The 26,506-nt window shown below is 45.5% G+C and overlaps 1 protein-coding gene across 1 annotated transcript in view; it reads left to right on the top strand.

The window, feature by feature from the left end:
- Positions 1-26,506, top strand: part of ASIC2 (acid sensing ion channel subunit 2) — a gene marked incomplete at its 5' end in the record, with an annotated part of 989,736 nt that overhangs the window by 251,301 nt on the left and 711,929 nt on the right. The gene's annotated exons all lie outside the window — the stretch shown is intronic.

Genomic DNA, 26,506 nt, shown 5'->3' with positions numbered 1-26,506 from the left:
ATCAGATGCAGGATTGCTCAGCCCAAGCTTTTTTTTTTTTTTTTTTTTTTTTTTTTTCCGGTATGTGGGCCTCTCACTGCTGTGGCCTCTCCTGTTGCGGAGCACAGGCTCCGGACGCGCAGGCTCAGCGGCCATGGCTCACGGGCCCAGCCGCTCCGTGGCATGTGGGATCTTCCCGGACCGGGGCACGAACCCGTGTCCCCTGCATCGGCAGGCGGACTCTCAACCACTGCGCCACCAGGGAAGCCCAGCCCAAGCTTTTTAACACTTTCAGCATTTCATTCCCATTTCTGGGTAGGGTATATGCTCCCCAGGAAGGAGGGACATTAGACCCCTTGAATCTGACTGCATAGGTGGTCACTGACTCTGCCCCAAAGAGGGGATCAGCCCCAGAAACAAAGGCAGTGCTTATCCTGTGTGACTTTATTCCCCAAGCTCAAGAATTCTGAGCAGCCCACCCTTCTCTTCCCCATCCCCTCTGCTTGCAGAGAAGAAAGAGAAAGGGCTCATGTGTATTGAGCAGGCATTATGCCTTATCTCATTTCATCCTTAGAAAAACCTAGAATGTAGGGACCATAATCTCCATGTCAAAAATGAGGAAACCAGGGCTCAGCCTTCCTCAGAGCCCCCCAGCTGGCAGGTGGCAGAGAGCCAGGATCCTAATGCCATTATCCCAAGCTGCTGTCCCCAAGCCTCTATGATGCTATGTAAGGAAAATATATAAGAAAAACCACCCCCCACCATATCGTCGGGTCACCTTGCCCCTCTCCTTGCCAACTGTGCTTTTGTTGACTTGCCGGATGCCAACCATCACCTTCTTACCCACTCTGCCTTCATAAGGTCTTTCCTAGTAGCGCCCGTCGACGGGGACCTTGTGCTACACTTCAGATCTGTCAGTTGCTCCCAGTGTGGTACGGGTGAGCTACTTAAACTCTTGACCGAACTTCAGTTTCTTACTGTAATAGAAGACAGTGATACCCCTACCTCTCTCCTGACCTGTCTTCCCTCGACCCTTCCCTTTCCCCTCATCAACTGCTTTCTTTCCCTCCTTCTTTCAAGACATCTTTGTTCAGCCTACCAAGCGCTGAACATTGGGCTAGATTGTATTGGGCTGCAGGCCGAACTAGGAATTAAAGCCACAGCTTCTAGACCTGGAGAGCCCCCTTTGTACCTTTTTGATCTGGGGCAAGTCATTCACCATTATTACTTCTTGTATTGAGGTGAAATTCACATACCATAGCACACCATTATTATTATTATTATTAGTTTTTGCTTCTCATCTCATGCTGTTTAAAATGATTAGGGGTATTTGGGCAGGTGGACACAGCCGCCCCTGCATTTCTAACACCTGGCACAGTGAGTGACACTTAATGAAAGCAAATTCCATGAATGAATATGTTTTATCCTCCTCATGACAGTTTCAGCTCCTGGATCGTCTGGGCCATGTCAGTACTGGAGCTGGAAGGGACCTCGGTGAACTTCTGAATCAGTTCGTTCACGTGGCTGAGCAGGGGCTCAAAGGTCACACACACTGAGTTAGTGACAGGACTGGGTCTCTCTACGACCACAGTGTGCACCCCCTTCCTTGTGTCCAGCGTGGGGCAGTGGTTGCCACTACCTTCAACAACCCGTCTGTACTGGTCTAGAAGTTGGGACCTGGGTGAGGCCAACACAAATGCATGTTGTCCCTGGAGATTCCCAGAGGGAACCCAAAAGTCTCAGGGACATTCTCTTCCATGATCCAACCCCCGGGAAAGGCAACTGCGGCCCTGGCGCTGGCTGGAGAGCACCTGGGAGATAGGAGAACAGCAGAGATGCCCCACCGAGCCGCCCGGCCCCTGGCTGCCCAGGGGGCTCAGGCTGTCTTTGATTCCTGAAAATGACTTAGCTGCAAAGCTGCTTCCGCTAACCCCGGCGTTAATGAGGTCTTTGAACGAAACAAAATTCATATCTGTAGTTGACAGCGCAGAGGGAATTGCTCCTGGGTCTGCAGTGCAGAGCCCTTCATTAACCATTTCTCTGTAACCAGCAGGCTGGACTCTGCAGGGCGGCCACGCAGAGGGGTATAGAGAGGGGGCCTTGCTGTGGCGGGATTGTCATCCCAGGTGCTACTCGTTGCCCAGTACAGATGTGGGTCCGTCATCTGTAGAGTGAGGTTTACTGTCTCTCCCTTGTTGATTGGTTGCTTAGCTGCACAAATTAACACATGCAAAGCATGTGGGCCAGTGTCCTCCTCTGAGTAGGTGGCCTAAAATGAGGGAGAAGTGTGGACATGGGGGTGGAGGCCAGCACAGGGAGGAGGGTTGCCCTACGCCTACCCACCTGCCTGTTGGAATTCTGCTGAGGACCAGAGCTCAGAGTCCCCCCAGGACTCGGTACTCCCGCAGGTGTTACCTGAACTGTCCTTGACACTCACTAGACCCTTGGTTGTAAGCCTGAGCAGCTGGAAGCGCTTTGCCGTCGAGGATGCTGACCTTGATCGAGCGCTCTCTAAGTCCTGGCTTGGTTCCAGGTCATTCCATGTACCATAGCAGAAGCAGAGTCAGAACTCTAAAGCCCAGAGAGAGTAAATGACTAACCCCAGGTCACACAGCCATATGGGAACAGATAAAGGTCTCCGGCCTGGGGTTGGCTAACTCTCAGCTCTTTCCCTACTATAACAAGGACTAAGTTATGCTCACATATGCAGGGAGGATCTCAGAGCATCCATCCCTCCCCATTCCTGTCGTCTCATCTACCTTCCCAAGCTCCTTGCCTTGCCCACTTGGTTATTTACAAACATCTCTCCTTTGGCCAGACTTTCTGTTACCTGCATCCCCTTCCATGCCCCCCTCCCCCATCTTAGAGGAAAAACACTAGTTGCTTATCTAGTTGCCTAACTCACTGTCTTCCCAGCAGGAGCCCGAGTCAGAGGTTCCTGCTGCTTCTCTTCATGATCAGCAACCAGAGGGAAGTGGAGGACCAGCAGCCCCCACCACCGGCCCTGGAGACAGCACAGACTTTCTGAACCTTGACAACCCTCAGCTAACACACATGCACAGGGGAGGACAAGCCCATAAGGGGAAAGCTCATCCCAGGCCGATGACAAATGGGAGCTGGCCATTCGTGTGACAGAGGTCCCCAGATCTCAGCCCCAGCTGACTCAGCTGAGCACACACATCATTAGGACCATCCACGGGGGACACCTGCCCACATGTCTGCAGGTTGGCACATCTGGGCAGCATGTGCAGCAACTCTGCTCATTCTGCAGCTTCTCCTGTAGAGAAATCACATCCCCCACCCCACTGACCCTTGCACCATGGAGTCCTGGGGCACGATTCTCAGACCCCATGTTCCGCTGTCCTCAATGGAACAGAGACACGCAAATGGGCACACACCCGGAGCATGCGCGTTAGACACACATGCACACCCCAGAATTACATCACCGCACAGCATACTCCTGGGTGTGCACATGCACACAGCTGCACACATGCATGGATGCAGACAAACACACACCTGCACCAGTAAATGCCACACCATGCACCTCAACCAGTGATAAAGACAACTGACTTTGTAGTGTGAGGCCCTCAGAAGAGTCTACTGAAAAGCTGTGTGAATTTGGGGAAGTTGTTTCTCCTCTTTGGAGGAACAGTGTCCTTATCAGAAGACAGCAGGTAGGGCTTCCCTGGTGGCGCAGTGGTTGAGAGTCCGCCTGCCGATGCAGGGGACGCGGGTTCGTGCCCCGGTCCGGGAAGATCCCACATGCTGCGGAGCGGCTGGGCCTGTGAGCCATGGCCGCTGAGCCTGCGCGTCCGGATCCTGTGCTCCGCAACGGGAGAGGCCACAACAGTGAGAGGCCTGCATACTGCAAAAAAAAAAAAAAAAAAGAAGACAACAGGCATAGGGAAAGGAACTTGGCTCTGTAGTCAGACAGCCCCGTGTGTGCATGCTGACTCCCCAGGCTTTCCGGGCAAGTCACTCAACCTCTCTGTATTTCAATTCCTAGGCTGTAAAATCAAAATTATTAATGTACATTGGACTTGCTTAAAATCCAGCACCGTGCCTTCACGTAGTTGGCACTCAGACACCAGCTCCCTTCTGCCATCCTTTCCCCACTTACGTTAGGTGGTCAATAGCCTCTGATCCCCAACAGGAAGTGGGGGGCATAGGTCATTCTGAGGCCAGTAGAGGTTAAGCTCATAGCTACCTCTCCCCTCCTAACCCTGTAGATCTTCTTCCCCCCTACATGGGACCACAGTCCACAGTGATCAACGATAAAGACACAAAGAAAAATTCCTGCACCACTGATCTCTAGGGCTTCATGTATCTAGAAGATTCGAGAAGAATTGAACTGCTTTGGCAAAGGGCCGCATTGCTCTCCCAGAGAGAACATGAGCTCTCCCTGTTTTCCTTATTAAAAACAGCCACACTTGATGATGGATGGAAGCAGGGCTCCTTTCTCTGTTAGCACAGCCAGCTGGCTGACTAGCATCCTTTCTCTGTCTGACACTCAGAAGAGAAGCTGGGATGATTTAGTCCAAGTGGCACAGGGCAGGCCTGAGTCACTGATGCGGGCTGGGGGCACTGGGAACTGCAGATCATGTGCTTGGCATGTGAACCGAGGCAAGGGCGACTGGTTGCTGGACGGTGTCTCTCGTCTGACCCCTGAAGGTGGACACTCTCACTTCAGCCATGGGAACAGCAGCAAGACGTCTCACTGAGTAGCTCTTTTCAATTTCCCACACGTCCTCTGTGAACTGAGCAGATCGGTTGTTATCCCATTTGGGAGATGAACAAACCGAGGTTCCTAAGAGGCTGATCATCCATTTAGAGAAGTAGTTCTCAACTGTGGGTAATTTTGCTCTGCCAGGGGACATAGGGCAATGTCTGGAAACATTTTTGGTTGTCACAACTTGGGGAGATATTGGCATCTACTGGATAGGGGCCAGGGATGCTGCTAAACCTCCTACAAGGTGTAGGACAGCCCTACAGCAAAGAAGTGTCCAGTCCAAAAAAGTCAATAGTACTGAGATTGAGAACCCTGATTGAGATCTTTAAACACACCCTCAGTCTGCATCTTCTAGAATAAGAGGCACGAGGATTAGTGATACCTTTCTTTTCTTTTTTTTTTTTTTTTTTGCGTTATGCGGGCCTCTCACTGTTGTGGCCTCTCCCGTTGCGGAGCACAGGCTCCAGACGCTCAGGCTCAGTGGCCATGGCCTGTGGGAGCCAGCCGCTCCGCGGCATGTGGGATCGGATCTTCCTGGACGGGGGCACGAACCCGCGTCCCCTGCATCGGCAGGCGGACTCTCAACCACGGCACCACCAGGGAAGCCCGATACCTTTCTTTTTTTGTTGCTGTTTCTGTTTTTGAAAACTGGGCACTGAATTAGACAGGAAGCTTCCTTCACTTTCACACTGGATGCTCTGTCAGTAGAGCTGACTCCCCAGCTTCTCCTCCCAGGGTTGCTCCAGCATCATTGTCTCTGTCATGTCAGCCCTAGTGCAGGAGGGAGTCCTCCTTGGGCACTGGGGACCACAGTGACTGCTTGTCCCTTCCCACAGGAGACAGTTCCTCCCAACACCCTTAATTTCTGGAAGAGAACTTTGAAATCATTTGGTTCTCTGTACCCCTTTTGCAATCTCTACCTTTTAGAGAGGAGGAAAATGAGGTCCAAGGTCACTTCTCTTAACTCCTCCACCAGGGATCTTTCCATGGCATCCTCTGCCCGTCCATCCAGACCCCCGGAGCTGACTTGTGTTGGGTGTGGTTTTCCCAACCCTGCCCATAGGTTAATGGGCTGGAATGGCCAGGTCCAAGTCATTTTGCTGGGATTGGATATCTGGGCTCAGGTAATGGCACCGAGATGCTGCATGCTCCAAGTGCCTGGAAATAATGTGATCCAATGACCCAAGCAGAAAACTCAGACTCATTCTGGCAACGGCATCTCTGGATGCCTGGGGGCCCAATGCAGAGCGCCTGCAACTTTTGATAGAGTCCATTCTGTCAAGAGCACCAGCAACAATTTTACCAGCAGAAAATATGACTCTATTATATGTGTGCTATCCAGTCACAACCCAAAGGAAACATGCCGGTGAACAAACCCCCCCGAAAACAAAACCCAACAACAGGCTGTCAGACTAAGCAGATCAATGGTTTTCAAGTTCTCCCCTTAATATCTTTTAGCTATTGTTCACTCTCTGTGTCATCAGCGGGTACACACTAGCAGACAAGTGGTAATTGCTGCCAGGGGGCTTAAGGAAATTTATGCGAGAAGAACTAAATACAGAAAAAATGGTGTCCGTTAACTGTCTTTCTGGGTGTTGGGGAAATGAGAGCAAATAGGGGATGGAGCACAAGATACTTTGGTCCAGGTCATAGCGTTTCAATCTTGATTTCACTTTATTTTATATTTGATCGATGCACGGAAGTTCTCATGAACATACAGTTTAATGAGATGAAATGGCGACGACACAGGTGCGTTTGTCTGCATACCTTGCTTCCCTGCCACTCCCCCCCCAACCTCAACACTGATTCCCAGACCCCAGTGTGCTGAAATTCCTGCTTATTTGGAGCACCAAGGGGAGCAATAATGGGGGAACGGTAGGCACAGTTAGACTCTAAACTGCGGTAAGGCCAGGACTGTCTTTCAGGATGTGTTTCTTGCAAGTAGCAGTACATCTGCAACATGTCAGAATTCAAAACATACTTTGTGTCCCTGCTCTCTGTCTTGTAATTGCTCAGAACTGTAACAGTATCCGCTGATTTCTCTGCCTTCAAACTTACCTCCATCCAATCCCCACTGCAGCAAGAGTGGCCTTCCTAAAACGCACATCAGATCAGCTCCCTCTTTGAATGAAGTCCTTCTTGGCTCCCTACTGCCTTTGAGATACACTCCAGTCTCTTTTTCACATGAAACATTTTTCTTTGCCTGAGTCCTGCTTCCTTCTCCAGACTCAGAGATTTCTATTCCCCTTCTCCAGTCTCCGGTGCAATCTTACAGAACGTCTGACGTTCCTCTTTCTTCCCTTGGTTGACTCTGAATCAACCTTCCACGCTCAGCTGAGATCACCTCCTCAGGGAAGCCTTCCGTGACTCTCATCCATCCTTGATTCTGGGAGGCACATAGCATGGTTTTTAAGAAAACAGACTTTGGTGTCAGACAGACCGGGGCTTGGATCTTGGTTTGAGCATTTACTGACATGTGACCTTGAGCAAGTTACAAGGCATCTCTGATTCCTCGACGTCAACTGCAAAGTGGGCGTGATAATGATCTGTGCCTCCTAGGACCATGTGAGGGTCAGTTGAGACTGTGAGTAGAGCGCTGGGTGGCAGGCATGTCCACTTAGGTGGACAGCGGGTCGCTCACAGATGCTCCTCTTCTGCCTCTGAATCCCAGGTCTCACCACAGAGCTCCTGGATCCAGCCCAGAGTTGTCCCGGGTACAAGTTTGTGAATGAGGGCACTAATGAACGGGCACATGTATTCACTGATGTAGAAGAGTGAGGGATCAAGGTCTACCCCTGACTTTAACACAAATTAGTCATAAAAATGAGGCCAATTTTCAGAAATATGAATGCAGAAATCATCCAGGAATCAACAAGTGAGCAGATCTTCCGAGATGCATTATCTTGGCAGATGAGTTAGCATCTCCTGATGGCTAGTTTCCTTAGCTGCAGAATCAGAACGATGTCTACCTGCCCCGTGGGTGAAATGGATAACGTGCCTAGAATGTCCTTAATAAGTATTATTCCCCACCCCCCTGCCATCCCTTCCTGTGCTTTCCTATTTTGCTTGGTGGAGCCCCCAAGCTGAGTGTCATGCCCGATAACGCTGTGGACCCGGGACTAGAGCCTGCCCCCCACCTCCCAGGCCCCCTGCATCCCTCTCACCTGCACCACCCAGCGGCTGCCTGGAATGCCCTGAGGAGGAGGAATTGGAAATGACTATGTACTTGAAATGCCCACGTTGTTATTTCTGCTCTTTTATAAAAGCATGAGGCAGGTCGGCTCTGCAGAATGTTGTATAAACATCCAGATAAAAAGATTAGTGAGAAACCCCTGAGAGCATCAGAGCTTCTAAAGCCCGCTTTGAGGCCGGGAGGGGTTGGTACCTCAGTGCCAGCCTCGGTAGCTTTGAGGTTCTAACACCCCTCGTTCACGTGGAAACAGGAGCTGATGTTACTGCCTCTCCCGAGCAGTGGCTAGTGCCTTACTGAGAGGATAGTGAAGAGGAAGAAGAACAGGACCTCAGGGGCTGAATGTGTAAGAGGGAAAACATAGGAGACCCTCTCCCCACCGGGTAACCCGAGCTGGTTGCCCCTTAGTTGGCACTTTTTGAGCGTTGGGGATACAATGTAAACCCCATGGTGCTACAGGCTTATGTTGCTTCTAGCAATAACCCATTCTTTTTTTTTTTTTTTTTTTTTTTTTTTTGCCGTACGCGGGCCTCTCACTGCTGTGGCCTCTCCCATTGCGGAGCACAGGCTCCGGACGCGCAGGCTCAGCGACCATGGCTCACGGGCCCAGCCGCTCTGCGGCATGTGGGATCCTCCCGGACCGGGGCACGAACCCGTGTCCCCTGCATCGACAGGCAGACTCTCAACCACTGCGCCACCAGGGAAGCCCAATAACCCATTCTTGACCTCTTTAGAAAGGGCTCCTACAGCCAGCTCATCTGATCCCCAATCTAATGGACTTTCTGGCAAAGGTGGTAGTGACTTCCACTTTACTTTAGCAGCTACGCCCCGAGCAGTGCTGACCCCCTTCTTCTTGGAAAGGCAGAGTGGGTCCTGGAAGGAACTCTGGCTGCATCTGCTGGTTGGGAGGCCAAGGAAGTCTTCACCTCCCAGAGTCCAGTCCTCTCTTCTGTCAAGTGCGGACAACACGCACACATCATAAGGCACACGGAGTGAGCCCCTCTGTCCCCACGTTTGTGCATTTGCATCTCCTGCCTGGAATGCTTCTCCAACTTTCCTTCCCCACGAATCCCTTTTGTCTAAAGACTCTTGCTCGAAGCCTCCCAGACCACCCTCCTCTGGACTCCCATCCCTGTGCTTTCCTTGACACTGACACGCATCTCAGGGCTTCATCCCTGTCTGTTGGCTCATCTGTCTCACCCTCTAGGGTCCTCAAGAGCATGGACTATCTCACTTTCCTTTCTGCCCCTGGCACCCGGGAAGGTGGGTCAATTAAGGAATGCTGGCTGATACATTCATGAGGAGAGCAGGCTGTGTCCGGTTTACCATTGCAAACTGAGGGCACCGTAGACCCTAGACGCTATCTAGAGTAGCGGGAAAGGGGGAGTGTACCCAGGGAGCAGGACCAGTCTCAAGCCTGAGGTTTGTGTGTGCCCGGCCACGGCGGAGTCCAGGAGCCGAGGGTTCCAAGAAGAGGTCACAAATGGAGCGTCAGGCCAGAGAATGGAAAGTGTTGATGATATAGGCTGTTCACAATCCCATTGACCCAGGACTTACTCATACTAGATGGTAACCTTGTCGCAGAGAGCTGGATGCTGAACTGGGCCGGATGGATAAGGCAGGTTAACTCTCCCCACTTGGTAGATGAGAAAACTGAGGCTCAAGGAGAGCAGGTGGATTTTCCCCAGAACCCGTGGCAACAGTAGAGCCTGAAGCTAATAAAACCCTTTCTGCTTTGAGGCTCTTCTTTCTGCCCCACCAGGTACCTCCCAGGGGTCTCTGTTTCTGGGAGAGGTTGTGAAAAGTTCATCAAAGCTGGTTCCAAATCCTCTAGGTGCCTGGGTTTAGATGTGCTTGGTGGTAGTGGGGACTCTTCCCCCAGCCCCTGGGAAGGCTTTCCTGGGGAAAACCAGACCCTGATTGAGTGCCTGGAGCGGGAGGAGATGCCACTGGTAGGTTGGAAAAAGTGTGCTTTCCTGGTGCTCCGGGCTCGGCCTTGGACAGAGGAAACCGTGGATCCTAAAAGTTGCTACCGGGAATCCCAGCTGCTCACAGGTGTAGGCAGTGAAAGAAATAGACAGTGGTGGTGTGTGTGGGAGGGTGCCCATGTATGTTTAACAGAAAACATCCTGCTTTGAAAGGAGTCAGATTGGAAATGTCAGTTAAAGTGACTGAAAAATACTCATTACGGTGGGTTGGCCCCAGACACGTCTTTCATTTACCTGCTGAATTTAGAACTAACTCATTCATCGTCATTGGTCCCACTCTCTATGCACGAGATTCAACAGAACAAGGCTGGAGGCCGTCAGAGCTCTTAGTGAGGCCACCACAGCGGGGGATGCGCCCTTAGGAAGGGGAAAGAGCTCATCAGGTCAACCCCCAGCAGGACTGGGCAGGTGAAGCAAGTAGACATGGGTAGAGACACGATGAGTACTCTAGCCAAGCTTAGGTGCTGGCCCCATGTCCCGTGTTTACTGTTAACATCTGCTAAGTCCCCCTTCCATGGATCCCATCAGGGAGGCTCTGACTTCCAGAACCTGTGCCCTGTCTGGCCCAGGAGAAGGGGCCCAAGGCCAGAGCTTGTGCTCATTTTGCCCAGATATGGAGGTTTTCTTTTCTTTTTTTTTTTTGTACATCTTTATTGGAATATGATTGCTTTACAATGGTGTGTTAGTTTCTGCTTTATAACAAAATGAATCAGTTATACATATACATATGTTCCCATATCCCCTCCCTCTTGCGTCTCCCTCCCACCCTCCCTATCCCAGCCCTCCAGGCGGTCACAAAGCATCGAGCTGATCTCCCTGTGAAGGTTTTCTTAAATGCTCTTTTGACTTGGCACTTTGTCATTTTGTTCATGCCCAGTGTGCCTGTCTGTCACCTCTGGCTTTTGGAATCTTAGACAGACATTTTGTCTGTCACTCAGAAAAACAATAGCGGTGGACTTTGCATGAATTCTCCAGAGTCCCCCACCAATTCAAAAGTCAGGAAAGGAAGAAAAAGCCCATTTTTGCTCACAGCTGTATACTGATAGGAGCTTTGGCAAGGTTGGAGACAGGGGCTACAGCCTCATCCTTACAACCTTCTATTCAGATATTTACAAACATTTCATCAGAGTTTCCAATTCCTTGTCACAACATTTGATAAGATATTGACTTATTTTTTAAAGATTTATTTTATTTATTTATTTTATTTATTTTGGGCTGTGTCGGGTCTTAGTTGCAGGATACGGGATCTTTGCTGAGGCACGCAGGATCTTTCATTGCGGTGCGTGGGCTTCTCTCTAGCTGCAGTGCGTGGGCTTAGTTGCCCCGTGGTATGGGGGATCTTAGTTCCCTGACCAGGGATCGAACCCGTGTCCCCTGCATTGTAAGGCCGATTCTTTACCACTGGACCGCCAGGGAAGTCCCTTATCTTATATACTGGATATATGAGGTTGTTTTAATCATATGTATAAATCTCGTGAGAAAGATGAATGTGGAAGGAAAGGTTCTAACATGAAAGGGCCCCTATGTAGCCAACACTTAAAATATGTTCATTCCATTATCCCAGCAGGCCAATGAGGCTACATTATCCCCATTTCTCAGCTCAGAAAACTGAGACTTAGGGGTGAAATGAACAGCTCAAGGTTGTACAACTACTCAGTGGCAGAGCCACAGTCTGTCTCCTAAATGTATGTTCTTCCCACTGCCCCATATTTGCTCATTCATTCAGGGCCCCTCTTTTTTCTATTCACTGCATATCTCAAAGTTCCATGCTGCATTTAAATTCATATGTGCATCCTTCACTCAACAGTATAAAAGCATTCTGGTGATGTCAGTTGTATAGCAGAATGATGGAACGTGACTCTGTTTGCCTTTGGCATAAATGATAAATTTGGAAGTAAGTTTCCATGAAAGGGAAGAAGAGCTCACCATAGGCTGTGATGACAACTGACTATCAATTAATATAACTGCATATCAATCAAATAATAGAATTATATATCAATGGCATGGCACTTGGCTTTTGCAAACTTTACCAAATTTTGGAGATTTCTGTTAACTCTGGAATTTTTTCCAAAGCCCCAGGTATTCTAAGACTCATCACTTTATCTCCTGGACTTATTTTTCCCCAGGATCTGTTCATATTTTTAAAGTGGTTAAAGGTTTGAGCTTTGGAGCCAGCTTGTAAGTGAATCATGGCTTCACTGCATGCTAGCTGTGTGCCTCAGTTTCCTCCTCTGTAAAATGAGGATACTAAAAAAATGGGAATTCTGAGATTGCTAGAAAGAATACATTAATTTATATGTTATGAAGATTATCAATTATGAAGATATCTAGTACATAGTAAGTGCTTAATAAATGTTGGTAGCCATTATAATCTGATATTTTGCAATCACTAATAGAATTAAACAACAGGATGATACTTTATATTTGGCAACTGGATAGTTCCTAAAATTGGGTGAGGGAATTCCTTTCTTCCTTTTCTGATACACAAAAATGAGGGTCACTATCGTCTCTGTGAAATGAAGTTTTGGGGGCTGGTGACTCTCCATCCTCACCTGGCCATCATCTTCATATCTGTATGGCCATCTACCATCTCTGTTATGGCAGAAGCACCTCTGTCACACCAGAAATGTTTGGGGCAGAGAAGCTGGGGGTCATGGCTCTTGTTTACTTGGATGCCTATGACAGCCAGTCTCACATTAAAATCCATAATTAAGCCCATCTCAGTCTGCCCTCATTTCTGCAGTCTGTGTGGTCCTCCCATGTGTCATGAAGGTTATGACCACATCCCAGCCAGTTTGGGAAAATCTCAGATTCACAAGGAACCCTTACATTTGGCTTTGTCATTTAAGTCCAAGTGCTGCAGGAATCTTGCAGATTTTTTAATTCAAATTTTATTTCCACATATATTTGATTCATAAAGCTCATTTAAAAGAACAATATGCAAATTAAATATATGCTACAGATCAAAATTTAACCACAGATACCTTAACTTGCCACCAGACCACTTTCATGCAGTTCTTAGACCTCTTCTCCCCATAGTTATGCATCCGTATCAGAAATTATTGAAAATGAGTCATCAGTTATGAAGGTTTCATCTTAGCGCTGATTTTTTTTAAAGACACATTTCCACCTGAGCATCTACATCTGTGAAATTACAGTTCCACAGCACAGAAACACAGTCTCATGTTCAATTAAGAGGCAGGCAAGGAGAAGGTACTTGGCTTCCACCATGGCCCGATGGTTGGTTGTGCAATTATAACCGATTGTAAAACTCATCAGAGTCATGATAATGTCACACATCAAGATAACGTTGGCACTTACTCTAAGCTTCGCCTCTTCTTGTCTGACTTTTGAATGCATGATAAGAGGCACAACTTAACCGTTACAAACTGTAAGAGATTCCACTTCCAAGCTCAATTTTCCATCGAGTTCCCTTTCAAGCTCCTGCATCCATTTAATTGAAGAATTATCCTGAGATTGCCAGATGAGCTATTGGAGACTGGAATCATTTGCAGCTCCTTCTTTGCATGAATCAGGGTTTTCTCCGTGCTCTGAGAAGTTGAAGAAACTAGAGGAATAAATTACATTCTCGGTTTTCTGGTAGCCTGATTTCAAAGGTTTTATTATGTTTATCAAAACAATCTCATAGTCCTCAGTGACTCTTATTATAAATGAAACTAAGTGATTTACATTGGAACTTATGATATAAATGCATACAATTAAAATGCCACAGTAATCTGTTTTCTATATTGGGCGTCCCGTGTGCGATTCCATTCAAGAAAAACACATATATTTTTTAAAGTTTTGAAAGCTAATTCTAAGAACTACCCTTCAAACAGTGGTTCAGTCTCATCCTTAGCATTCCTTCATTCACTGGCCACCTACCATGTGCCCCCACTCTTCTGTGCTGTTGGGACACAGCAGCGAACAAGACAGATACGGTCCTGGTTCTCATGGGGTTTACCTTCTACTGGAAGAGAGACCATCAACAAGTCAACAGGTAAACAAACAAGACCATTCCAGATGAGAAGTGTAACGAAGAAAGTAAAGAGGGTGAGAGTCACTGCATCTATGAGGATGTGGGCCGAGGACTGAGGGCCTCTGTTTTTCTCTGTTGGACACCTGTTAGATTCACTGTGACCAAGGCAGCCAAATCCATAGTTGGAAAGCTCAGCTCTAACTGCTCCAGATGGCTTCCTTTCATCAAACTGAAATCCATCTCCCTGGGATTCCACCCATCTCCTCTGCTTCTCCTCTCTGGGGCCTCTCTGAACAAGTCTGATTTATCTTTCACAAGACGGCCCGTCTTGTGTCGGTACACAGTGGTGGAGACTCCTGGGCTGTCTCTCTCCCAGTCTGAACACCCCCAGTGCTTCCCTGTGTCTCTGCCCACCTGGCCAGCACTCCGGCTCATCACCATCCCTCCGAGAGTGTAATGTCAGGTCTGAAGTCACTTTACATGTAATCAAGGCAGAACAAGATAATCACTTCCTCCTTCTTGATTCTCTATTTCTCCACTCTCAAGCTTGTAGCCATTTTTTTTCTCTGGTTCCATAATACCATGGCCACCTCTCTGGCTTACAGTCAACTGAATTTCCCCAGAATTGTCTTAGATACAGATGCTGACACATATCCTGGACAATCGCAGTGTTGTGTTTAAACCTTCATGCTGGACGTTGCAGGATAATCTCAATTATTTCCTGTGGTGAAGACTAAACCATCAGTAACAACCGCTCAGAAAGACTGAGGCCAGTGAACGTGGCCCTGGGAGCGTGTCCATGTTCCTCCTACTGGCTGCACCCTCCCTGTGGACAGCATGTTCCCAATGCCTGCCTTTTATTGTGTAAAGTGACATTTTCTTTGGTGGGTTTCAAAATGGGCCCCTTTTGGCTTCAAGTAGGGCCCAGTGGTTCGATCGTTCTGGATCTGGGCCCTGCATTCATTGTAACACTGCAATCTGGGCACACCTGTCCCTAACTGCCTTTCCTTGGGTGGCTAATGACCTCCAGCTCTTTAGGCTTACAGGCTGGCTTTCAGCCTCTAATTGCAAAAAATATATTAAAAGGTCCATTTAAGTGTCCCCAGCCTCCCACTAGCCTTTTCACTCCCTGAAAGCATTTTCCCAAAACAACCGGAAAGTCACACAAGGACCTCTGGGAGCCCGTGGTGCACTTTCCCCCACCTGCCAGAAATTTTCTCTGTCTCAGTTGCCTGTGCATTTCTAGTTGGTATCTACCCCTTGCCCAGGAAAAGGACTGTGTCTCACCTGTGGACTCTTTCTTTTCTAGTATCTTCCCTGTCCAAGTGGCTTTCGGGTCCTGAAAACTAAGGGATCCTCCACTTGCTATAAAGCCTGGTTCATGCTTCCTGGAACTTTCATGATTGTATAGTCGTCCATCATGTATGGCATGTCACTCCTTCATGACAGACTAAGATGCTTCAGCCACGTTAATGTGCCTTTAGAAGAAACCATTCCATTCTTTCAACCAAATAATCTTGGCTTTGTTTATGTGTGTGTGTGTGTGTGTGTGTGTGTGTGTGTGTGTGTGTGTGTGTGTTATATTCATTCCCAGGTACCTGAAGCAATAACCTACCTAGATTCAAATTCATATCCTGGGTCTTTATTTAAAGCACCTACCTATTCTTACAATATAGGACCACAGATTTCTGGCCTATATGACTGAGCAAAATCTCACTGAAAAGCCAGAGTTCTAACTGGTGTCAACATTCCTTCTCAAGTTCCCACCTGGCTGCCCTGGAAGCCACCTGTAGACATGATAATATGACCATGTCATGGCTTCTTTTAAAAATATTTTATTAATATTGAATAGCTTAAAGCTTTCAGGATAAACTCCAAACATCTTAACTCAGCGCTAAAGTTCTGTGACGGACTGAATGTTTCTGCTCCCCCTAAACTCATACGTTCAAACTCTACCCCACCCCCCATGTGATAGTATTAACAGGTGAGGCCTTTGGGAGGTAATTAGATTTACACAAGGTCATGAGGGTGGAGCCCCCATGATGGGATTAGTGCCCTTATAAGAAAAGGAAGAGACAGCAGAATTTCTTCTCAGTGCCACATGAAAACACAGCAAGAAGGCAGCTGTCTGCAAGCCAGGAAATGTGCTCTCAACAGGAATCAAATCAGCCTGCACCTTGATCTTGGGCTCCCCAGCCCCCAGAATTGTGATAAATAAATTTCTGTTGTTTAAGGCACCCAGTCTATGGTATTTTGTTATAGCAGCCTGAGCAGACTAGGATGAGATTCATGAAGAACTGGGCTGTCTACTACTTCTCTGTCCATAATTCTCATTCTGGCCTTGCAGAGTTATTCCTAGAGCATGCTGAGCTCTTATACTTCTCCATGCCGTGGCACGAGGCATCCCCTCTACCTGAAATGACATTGCTCTTCTCATTTGTTAAAGCCCCAGTTGAAATCCATTTCAACTAGCACTTCCCCCAAAAAGCTTTCCATGAGCCTCTGAGGAGGGGCACTGTCCAAGTGCCCTGGCATCTGAGTGGAGCAAGGAGGCTGGATCTGGAGTGCTGGAAGGAGCAGGAGGCTGGGACCAACTGCTGCTGCTGGAACCTATCACTAGCTAGGGTAGCAATGACAGGCACGGCAAGCAAACCAGGAAGGAGATGATCCTTGTCCCTCCTTTCCAGTCTCCTCCTAGTGTGACCTATTTGCAGAACCTAACAGCAAGCCAGCTAGAACCATCCTTGTTTACCCAAAACTAAGGGGGTTCCTGGGATGTGGGGTTTCAGTGCTCCAGTGGGGACAGTTGTGGGCAAACTGGGACAAATGGTTCCCCTAGAGCCAGCAAGCAAAAGAGAAATGTGATTTGCAGAGTCCCAGTCCCAGAATTATGTAGTAGAGTGTAGAAGGGTGGATTGGGGGCTGGGAGACAGTGAGTAAATGACTATCACAATGCGTGATCAATTAATATTGTTTGAATTAAGTACTGCATTGTCTGGATGATTTGGGAAATGCTAAGAACTGTGAGTCTCTGGGTGTTGGGAATGTGATGGCGAGTTTATAATTTAAGGCCCTAAGCTAGGCCCTTCACCCAATGTTTCTATCCCACTACAGTCTCTTAAACATCTGTTTCTGTTGGTAGCTCTGTTTAGACCTATTGTCTTGGTTGTCTTCTGGATCATTTCCTAGGTTCTTCTGAAGTTAGATACTCTTTGTCGCTCCCCAGAGCCTGAAGCGTGGCTAGCACCTGAATCTCAGAGGCACCTATTAGGGCCAATAATGCAGCCTATAGTTAGTTATGTGGCTCTTTCCAAGAACAGCCCTTCAAGGAATGTATACAGAATCAAACGAGTCTTACTCGTTAAAGTGTGGTCCACTGGCATCACTTGGGGAACTTGTTAGAAATGCTGAATCTCAGGCCCCTCCTCTGACCTAAGGAGTCAGACTCTGCAAAGATCCCCAGGTAATTTGTATGCAATTACCAACTGAGAAGCATCCATCTAGAGTAGAGATTTTCAACCTTGGCTGCCCTTTGGAATGACTTGGGGAGCTTAAAGACATTCTGATGCCTGGGTGATAACCTCAGAGATCATCAGTTGGTTGCGGGTGGGGCAGACAGTAGTTTTTTTTAAAGATCTCCAGGTGATTTTAATGGGCAGCCAGGATGGCAGACGACTGATCCAGAGCCTGAACGAGATCCCAAGGCACCATACTGTTAGCTATCCAATTATCTTGCTTTGACTGTGTATAGAGGCACAAAAATGAAATAACTGAGGCCCAATATCCTTGTTCTACAGCAATTTAATGTTATTTCTGAGGCTGCAACTGGTATCTCCCAACTCCTCCTGATTCAAGTCCTGATACAGAACTATCACTGGGTTTCTATTGGCATTTGTAGTTATTTATATATGAGAGGATACTTTAAGGATGTGTCATCAGATATTTGATCAAACTAAGGATGTTACTGAATAACTAGGAGAATTATCTAGGAGTAAAGAACATGATCTGGATGAATCATGAATGCAGAAACGCAGCTGGGCATTCATTCAAGCAGGACAAATACTCTCGAAGACAGGAGAAACTGTAGAGGCTGCCCAAATCTTTTTGTCTCCTAAAGAGCCCAGCAGTTGGGAATTGCCCCTTCTATTTCCTACCATTTCAATCCAACTTTGTTTAATTCGATAATCATTTATTAAGCATCCATGTGCAAGTTCCTTCATGCAGAGGTAAAGACACAGGACTGCTGCTTTAAATCTTTAGTAGAGTCGAATAATGGTAGAAGACTTATATATATATATATATATATATATATATATATATTTATATATATATACACACACAAACATATATATATATATATATATATATATATATATATATATATATATCCTAAATTCCATTAGAGAAGAGTAGATAAATCAATATATGGGCTTAAAGGGAAGTATGCCACATCCAAATGCAAGCAGATGAGTTACCAAATGTTTTTGGTGGAGGCTTGAGGATGGTCTTGAAGAAGAGGTTGGGTTTTCATGTGAACAGATGGTGGGAAGAGTAGTTCAAAAAAAGGGAACAGCAATAAACAATGACCTGGATGTAGAAGTACTTGGGTGAGGTGATGTTGGTGAAAAACAGAAGATGAAGCTAGATGGGTTAGATTGGAGGCCATGTTATAGAGGGGTGTGCAGGCCAGGGCCAGAAGTTAGAATGGATTGATAGTTAAACAGGATGGATCACTAAAGAGTTTTCAATTGATTTAAGCCCTGTGGAGGGTGAATTAAGGTACTTACAGGGCAAGATTGTAGGCAGACAACAGAGCAATGTGCCAACAATCCTGATCAGAGTAAGGTGATCCTGAAGTAGAGTGGTGTTTGGGGGAAAAGAAAGAGTGTATAATATGAAACTCATTGAATCTAGGCCTTAATTAGCATATTTAGGAGAACATTTATGGAGTAAGTAGACATTATGTTTACATTGGTTAATTGAAAGTACATTTCCCTGGAGCTAAATTACAGTGAACACTATTAAATCACAACAATTAAGGTCTATCTGGTTTCTATACCATTATGGATTTTGTGGGAGTTAGGACTGGCTCAGTTTATTTCTGGGCAGCATTATTTTTCAAATTTCCCCGTATTTGCAAAACTAACTGGAAACAGCCACTCAGAGCCACCCTGAGGCTACTGATTGAGCAAGGCCCCAAGTCCTTAGCCCTTCAGGATGACCCCAGCTACCAAAGAGCATGAGGGGGTTTCAGGGTCTGGGATAGCAGCACTTGTCACCACTTGGGGATTCGACAGACTCAAAGAGAGATGGAAATTATTTTTCAAATGAAGGCTTATATCACACACCACGGAAGGAGCTAGAAGTCCAGAAAATCCATACTGAACTAAAGCCCATTGAACTTTCAGCTCAGCGAATCAATGTAAAGAATGAACAAAAGCTGTAGGAACACAGATATAATTTATTGATCCCTTCAATTAGCGTTTATTTTGCCTTAACCATTGAGTCCCAGGTGTATTAAGTACAGTGAAGTAAAAACAATGGAAAAGATATGAATGAACAGACTCAGACTCAAATTCTATCTTTTTTCATTATGTGACCTTGGGAGTCCCGCTTAACTTCTCCAAGTTTTAGTTTCCTCAACTATCAAATGGGCATAATAATAGTACCTGCCTCTCAAAGTTGTATGAGGGTTAAATAAGTAATTATATATACATATACATATTACATATATATGTAATAGTGTAAGTATATGATATATACAATTATTAATAATTCCATATTTTATATAAACACTACTAATTATATAATGTGTCATAATTTATGTCTATAAGTTGTTCTAAGAGCTCAAATCTTGCCATCTATAAGAAATCTTCTCTAATAAAGCCCAGATCAATATATACATATATATTATACAGTATCTGGAACATAGTGAACTCTCAATAAAGTGGTGGTAATTGAAATAGCTTTTTTTTTTTTTTAGAAGATGTTGGGGGTAGGAGTTTATTAATTAATTTATTTATTTTTGCTGTGTGGGGTCTTCGTTTCTGTGCGAGGGCTTTCTCTAGTTGTGGCAAGCGGGGGCCACTCTTCATCGCGGTGCGCAGGCCTCTCACTATCGCGGCCTCTCTTGTTGCGGAGCACAGGCTCCAGATGCACAGGCTCAGTAGTTGTGGCTCACAGGCCTAGTTGCTCCGTGACATGTGGGATCCTCCCAGACCAGGGCTCGAACCCATTTCCCCTGCATTAGCAGGCAGATTCTCAACCACTGTGCCACCAGGGAAGCCCGAAATAGCATTTTTTATTAGTCCTTTACAATGTGACGGAAGTCAGAATAACATAGTAAAAGGTTGTAGAATTTGAAATCAAGCACTAGAACTTGAGTCCCGGCCTCTAACATTAAAAGGTAGCTGTGTGATCTTCTGCTAGTCGCTTGCCTTCTCTGAACACAGAATGGACAACCTAGATCTGAGTATAAGCCAACATGATATTGTGTAAACCTAAGTGTTGATGGAACAGACCTGCAGGGTGGGGCGGGGAGGGGGTAAACAACAATTAAAATGACCTGGGGCTTACCAGAAAAGACTTCTTAGAGTCGACAAGATTTGAGCTTAGAGCAATTTATAGACATTAATGGAGAAGAAATAGAGAGAAATATGTATAAAGGACTGATGATTGGAATTAGCAATTCACGTGCGAGAGAGGTAGAACACATTTGCCTAGAAGTGGAAGAATCTTGCTCAAGTGTGACTAGGGGAAGAAAAAAAAAAACTATGTGCTGTAGTTCTAAGTGCTTTAGGTCTTTCAATGTATTTTACCTTCAAAGCAAGCTTATGAGATGGGTATGCAATTAACCCCTTTTAACAGGTAAAGCAACTCGTCTAAGATTACACAGCCCATAACTGGGACATCTAGGACTAGAACCCATATAGTCTGGGCTCAGAGACCACATGCTTAACCATTATGCTATGTTGCCTCTGAGGTCAGGCCAGAAAGATGGGGATCTCTGGAATTACAGTCTTACAACGTGAAAGGTCCATGAGAACAGAGGTCACACCTGTCATAATCATTATTACACTCACAGTACCTGGCACATGATGGAGACTCAATAAATATTTGTTGAAAACATGAATGGAAACACTTAGCAACGCTGTCTGTTTACGTTTTTGGAAGACTGTCCTGGGCAGGGCCTTCCAAAGTTCTGTGACCTGGCCAGTGTGATGGACAGAATACTGCTTGGACATAGCAGGACTCTCAGAAACTTCTTAAATATATGGGAAGAGGATAGTCTAGTCCACCCAAGAGACAGTGGCAGCATTCTCTTGGGGCAAAGATGAATTTGTTGCACTGAGAAAGAACAGAAATGGTGTCATTTTATATCTTTCTAAAATAGCATAAAAATGTTTCATTGGTTACCTGATGCCTTGGAGCAACAGTAACTTAAGGGCTTGGGAGGTTCACTCCCTTTTCCCTTCTCCCATGTTTTATCAGTCTGCATTTGTTCAGTCATCACAGGCAAAAGAGACTTACCTTCCCCCTTCTCTTCATAATCCTGCCTGTGATGGGAAGACTGTAGTTGAGCTGGCATCTACCTTGCTTTACATGAGACAAGAAGGATCTATAACAGAACCCACTAAAAACCAATAACAGGTCCTGGACCGTATTTAATGAGCTTCTAGAGACCTCCAAGGGAAGAAGATTCATCTAAAAAGGAACCTTGCTTGGAAGATGTTCAGGGTAAGAAATTGAGCGCTCACATGGGTACAATGTCCTGGACCTTATTTAATGGGCTTCTAGAGACCTCCAAGGGAAGCAGATTGATCTAAAAAGGAACCTTGCCTGGAAGGTGTTCAGAATAGGAAATTCAGTGCTCTCATGGGTACAATGTGGTCTTCACTGATAGCTATTAAAACACCATGCTGTGGCTCTGCTATAAAATCCCCTCTACCTAGAGGGGCCTTGGAAGGAAAAGGGTAGTGATTAGGATATGATCAGTATAGAAACTGATGCTGCCAGCAGACTGTACTACTTTAGCAAGAATGATAATGGCTTATATAGGCCAAACAAGTCAAATTCCCTAACCATGGTTCTATGCAATAGTTTATTTCAAGCCACCAATATGCTTGGGAGGCAATACTAGGATCTTCGTTTTATAGATGAAGAAACCAAATCACAGAGAGAAAAAGCCAAGTCTAACTCTTGGTCTGATTCTTTCTACTTTTCATCTTACTGCTTCTACCTGAAACCATTACCCTGACATTTGATGGAGGATATATAGCTCCTGCTGCTGCAACACGTAGACCTTCTTCTCAAACACACACACACACACACAAACACACACACACACACACGGAGACATATGTTATATATATGTTAGTTTCTTCCAACCACTACACGGTATTTCTTAATATCTATTTACCGTATTTTACTTGTCCATATACTAACAATGGATTCCTGTGTTGGCTCTAATTCCCCACTAAAACAATCAAACACACTGCAAAGAAAATGTTGTGTGAGCCTTTGAAAGAAACCACACAAGAATTTCTCTGGTATGTATTTCAGAATCTATTCTCTGGAATATATTTATATATTGACCTGCAGTAAATATATTCTGGAAATGAGGTTACTAGGTCATGTGGCAAAAACATACTTAATTTCGTCTTTAGATTTTTTTGTTAATAGTAGATGTGAACATGGCACTTTTTAAAGATAATGCGCGTCAGTGGTAATGTCTGGCAGATGCTAAAGTTTTGGGACATTGCAACAGCCTATTAATTGGCTTAGCTGGGTGTAAATAAAGGGTGATTTTGTAGCATTTAGCCCCGGATTTGCAGTCTCCATCTTGCTGCCAATGGAGCTCTCCAGTGTCTTGAACTGCTGTTGTCTAGAGGGTGGCATCTCAGGCATCTCATTAGGCTTCCTGGTCAACCAGGGGCTTAATATTGAGCTTAGTGTTATTAGCATACTGAGATCTCTGCTTGCTGTTGATGATTCAGGGCCACGGTTCTATGAGTGTTTGGATTTTCTTTGATGATATGAGAAGTCAAGGATTGTGGAGGACCCATCTCCCACCACTCACAAAACCAGCTATATTTTGGTACCACTTTGCTAGTGTATCTGGGTCAAAACTTGACTATGTTGTTTCTACATGAGGGGAGAATAAAAGAACAAAACCCTTAACCAACCATGTAGATCCTCCTTCCTCTTTTAAGTCCAGAAGCAGGTATCTGGAGAGGAGTTGAGATGATGATAAGAAATAACTTCAGTGATCCCTTTCTGTCGACTACAGTGGACCACCATGTCTTTTATCCCCTTTCCCCCATCTTCCACAATAAGGCTTTGGGGACAAGCAAAGAGAGGGCAAAATGGAAAGGGACTGAAAAAAGAGGCTGGGAAGGGAATTGAGGGGTGGTTTGCAGCTGCTTCAAAGAGGAGTGGTTCCAAGTCAACAGAACAGGGAGACCTTGTTTTCCCCCCTCCTCCCCCCTCTCCCCTCTTCAACCTTGTTTCTGGGCCTTTTCTCTCTTCTGGAGCAAAATCCTGACAGTGTGCCATGCACTTGCAAAAGGATAATTACATCTGTATCCCTGGGAGAGACAGGCCTGGTGTCAGCAGGGAGGAGTCTGATGTGGATGCAAATGGAGCTAAGTGCCCGCATATGCAAAACACTGACAGCTCTGGAATTAAATCAGTGACTAGAAATTTCTCTGACCAAAACTTCCCAGAACTCTTTTTTTTTTTTACCTTGGGTCAGAGAAAGATTTAAAAAAATAATAACTTTACCAATCTGCCCAGTTATGTTCTCTTCCAAAGGAAGAGAAATGACTAAAAGCCCTTTAAGAGAAGGGAGTGTGTCCTTGTCTTCAGGGCAACCCAGAACTTAGCACCAGGCCGGAACCAAGGCAGGGGCTTAGTGGATATTGTGGAACTTTCCCAGGGCTGTGCTCGAGGTGACACTGAATCCACAAGACAGCTAGGAGGGATTATCAGGCAGTACTTTCACACCTATTTCCATCTCCTGTGTGGGGGGAAAAGTTCTCCCTTATCTCGTGGTCAATGAGCAGGTTCCCAAAACTCCAGACTAGGAAGGAGAAGGGGTACAACACAACTTATGCTCAAATGTAAACACAAGATCATCAGGATTTTCTTAAAAGGGCAGACAAATTCATAAACACTTACTTTTGAAATGCAATTATGTTTTCTCACACCATGAGGGAGATGCTGTAAGAAAAGATGATAGTACTAGATACTTAGCTGTTAGAGATGGGAGGGGCGACATGATTGCCTTCAGGCCCAATTGGGACTCATCTCCCAGTCACACTCATGCCAAGAACAGATGAAAGGCTTTGTTTTTACTTTGAGAAGAAAAAGGGCAAAAGGGAGAACAGGAAATTGATGCCTAGGAAAGAAGGCCACCCTACCTCCCTCTTCCCTTAAAATAAGACTCAAGAGAAGCAATTAGAAGAGGTCACTAACAACAGGAAATGACAAGATGGCAGATGTAGAAGTCTGGACAAGCCATCGTGTTGTAAGTAGACCTTAGCTATAAGCCAATAAAAATCTGAAGAGACAGGATTTCAGCTTAATAGAGGAAGAGCTTTATAACAAGTGGGATGAATTTTTTTTTTTAAAAATCTGTTATAAAAAGAGCTGCTTATGAATATGCTGAAATCCTCTTTTTTTTGGATGTTTAAGCAAAATCCCTCTCCCTTTCAGTGATTCTAGAGAAAATATTTCTGCTTTGGGTTAAAAGGTTGATGCTATATGATATCTTCTAATTCTAAAATGATTGTATTCATATAATTTTAAAATTCAATATCAGCTTCTGAGTAAAAATGTTTAATGTGCTGTCCTGCCTTGAAGCAATTACAGGACATTCTGTTCCTATCTTTCCAGCAACCCCAGGGATTCAAACTGCTTTCTCTCCTCTGCATGTTTGGAGTTTCTCTCCTCCAGATGATTGTAAGGCAGGATGGGACACAGCAATATCAGGTATTTCCCCATCCTACTATCTCTGAAAATATACAAAGGGGACCTTTTTATTTGGGGGATTTTTTCCCCTATTTTTCATGATGTAAACGCAAATAGCAAGAACCCAAGCTAACCAAGAAACAAGTCAGTTTCCAGAATCCTACTATGGACTTACTTTCTATGTACCTGACTCCATTTCTTACATGATTTGCAGTGAACACAGACATTTCTGACCTTTTCTTTTCTAATAACTGAAGGTGGATCTAATCAACTCTCTTCTTATCCTCAAACCCCATCCTTTTCTTGTCTAGGTGGAATCTGTCTCAGGGAAAGCCCTTCTCTTCAATGCATAGCCTGAAGTCACAGGCAGGGTCCAACTCTCTATGGAAGCTAGTGGTCTTTGCAGTTCATCCTGGTTTCAAGTACATCATTCCTATCTCAGGAAACTCCAGTCTAGGAAAGGGAATGCCCATTTTTTACATATCTACTATATTCCAGGCTCTAAGACAGTTTATATCCCTATTTCATTTAGCCCTCACAAAGACCCTAAAAGTAGGTGTTTTCTCTACTAGAATACTTCTCCCTTAATTTTAGTAGTCAAAGCCCCTTGAGAGCCCTGAGTGATGAGATATGACCAAGACTGGTCTGATGATTAGAATCTTCAGAATCTTTGTTACCTGTGGTGTGTTCACTTATATCATGGGGGTGGGCAATGAAACATCACAAGTGGGACTAAAAGGAATATTTTCATCAAGGCACAAATAAGTAACACTATAATGGTGTACCCTCTGTTGCCAGTTTATGCTCTCTTACGGCATCATTTCACAGCTCATGCCAAGGTCACCTCCACATTCACATTCCCTGCTAACAGGCAGCAGAAGAGAAGTAAGGACTGAGGCTGCCAGTCAGCCTTCATCAGTTATTCGTATATTCTTCTCCTTGGAGGTCTTATCTAACAATCTTACCTCTTCCTTATATATTTTAGTCATAGTAAAGCACCTGCCCAAGAGCCTGGTTTCCAGATGGATTTGAACTCCTTTCATATTGGGGCACAAATGATATCATTTGAATCCCCTACCCCACCCCCTAAGCTGAGCCTTAATAGATCAAAAGCAAGCCAAAGTTATATAGCCTTATATATAGATAAGGGGATAGCTGAGGACTAAATATCCTCAGACGAAAGAAGACTGCAGTAAATTGTTATGCAGTTGTTCTTGTTTAATAGATAAGGCTGTTTGGGTTGCAACAGGACCTAGTCCTATGGAACTAAAATAAAGTAGATGCTAGCAAAACATGCAGTCATTGGCTCCCTGTCCTATGTTCCTTATGCAGTGAGCTCAATTTAGCTCCTCCAATTGTGATTATCTGCTTTTAGGCAAACCCACAGCCAATAATAGCATTTTATTCCCACTTTATAGATAAGGAAACCGAAGCTTGTAGAGTTTCAGTAAATTTCAAGGCTGTGTGACTCCAGGGCCACATTAAATGTTCAAGCTATTTAGGACACACAGAAAAGACCCCCTCCATCCCTTCAGTAATCCACATGCTGTCAAGATTCAAGGGCACTTCTGTATCCAGCCCCCTCCACAAAGACTTCCAGGCTCCTGCAATACATAAAGCTTTCTCCATTCTCTGTGCCGCATAATTTAGTACCTAATTATATATTGTCT

This window comes from Mesoplodon mirus, assembly GCF_964341445.2.
Source record: "Mesoplodon mirus genome assembly, chromosome: 18".
In the NCBI taxonomy this organism is placed as follows: Eukaryota; Metazoa; Chordata; class Mammalia; order Artiodactyla; family Ziphiidae; genus Mesoplodon; species Mesoplodon mirus.
Note: the sequence above shows the minus strand (reverse complement) of the source record. Positions and strands in the feature narration are given on the sequence as shown.